Source organism: Panthera uncia (genome assembly GCF_023721935.1).
Source record: "Panthera uncia isolate 11264 chromosome A3 unlocalized genomic scaffold, Puncia_PCG_1.0 HiC_scaffold_12, whole genome shotgun sequence".
NCBI classification, from domain to species: domain Eukaryota; kingdom Metazoa; phylum Chordata; class Mammalia; order Carnivora; family Felidae; genus Panthera; species Panthera uncia.
In genome coordinates, this window is record NW_026057579.1 from 38,919,895 (window position 1) to 38,920,911 (window position 1,017).

Here is a 1,017-nt window from a genome sequence, read left to right on the forward strand (position 1 = left end):
GTGGCCCCTGGGGCGGCGGGAAGGGTGGGACGGGGCACCGACGCCCCCTTCTGGTGGGGTCACCCCCTGGCCCCTACCTTAAGCACAGGAGGCAACGGCACAGGGGCGGGGCTTCTGAGCTCACTGTGGACACCTGTTCTTGCCAGAGGCCCTCCCTCTGCTGTCATTTGCCCTCCCGCGCGATCATCGCCTCGTTGGGACCCACGGGGGGTGGGGGGGGCGTGGCGGGGACCCAGGGGCCTCTCCCAGCTGTGGGTGTGCTTTGACTGGCCATGGAAAAAGAAAAAAAAATCGAAATAAACAGAACAAAAATCCCCCAAGACCAATAAACACAAACCAAAACCCCCCAAAGTCAACCCTTTTTCTCTGACACCGAAAGCTGCTCTCGGTCCCACACCCACAAGGAAATGAATCCTGCCAAGGATCTTAATTGCTAAGGCTTGGGATCCGCTTCCACCCTCTGGGCGTGGCCTCCTCCAGCCTGGCCCCAGATGCGAGCCACCCCGACAGGACAGAGCCCAGCACCGCGGCCGGCGTCCTGACCAGGGACTGGGGAGCACACCCGGGTCCTGCTACAGCTCCTGGTAACTGGCACACCGCTCGGGGAGCACTGCAGCTGGAGTCCGGAGCGGGGCTGGAACCCTCAGGACTATTCTCCCAGATACACCTGCCTCCCTCAAGGGCTGTCTGGGGGTAACATGAGGTGAAGTGGGCGCCCGGAGGTGGGGGCGCCCGGGGGTGGGGGCGCCCGGGGGTGGGGGCGCCCGGGGGTCGGGGCGCCCGGAGGTCGGGGCGCCCGGAGGTGGGGGCGCCCGGAGGTCGGGGCGCCCGGAGGTGGGGGCGCCCGGAGGTGGGGGCGCCCGGAGGTGGGGGCGCCCGGAGGTCGGGGCGCCCGGAGGTGGGGGTGCCCGGAGGTGGGGGCGCCTGGAGGTCGGGGTGCCCGGAGGTGGGGGCGCCTGGAGGTCGGGGCGCCCGGAGGTGGGGGCGCCCGGAGGTGGGGGCGCCCGGAGGTGGGGG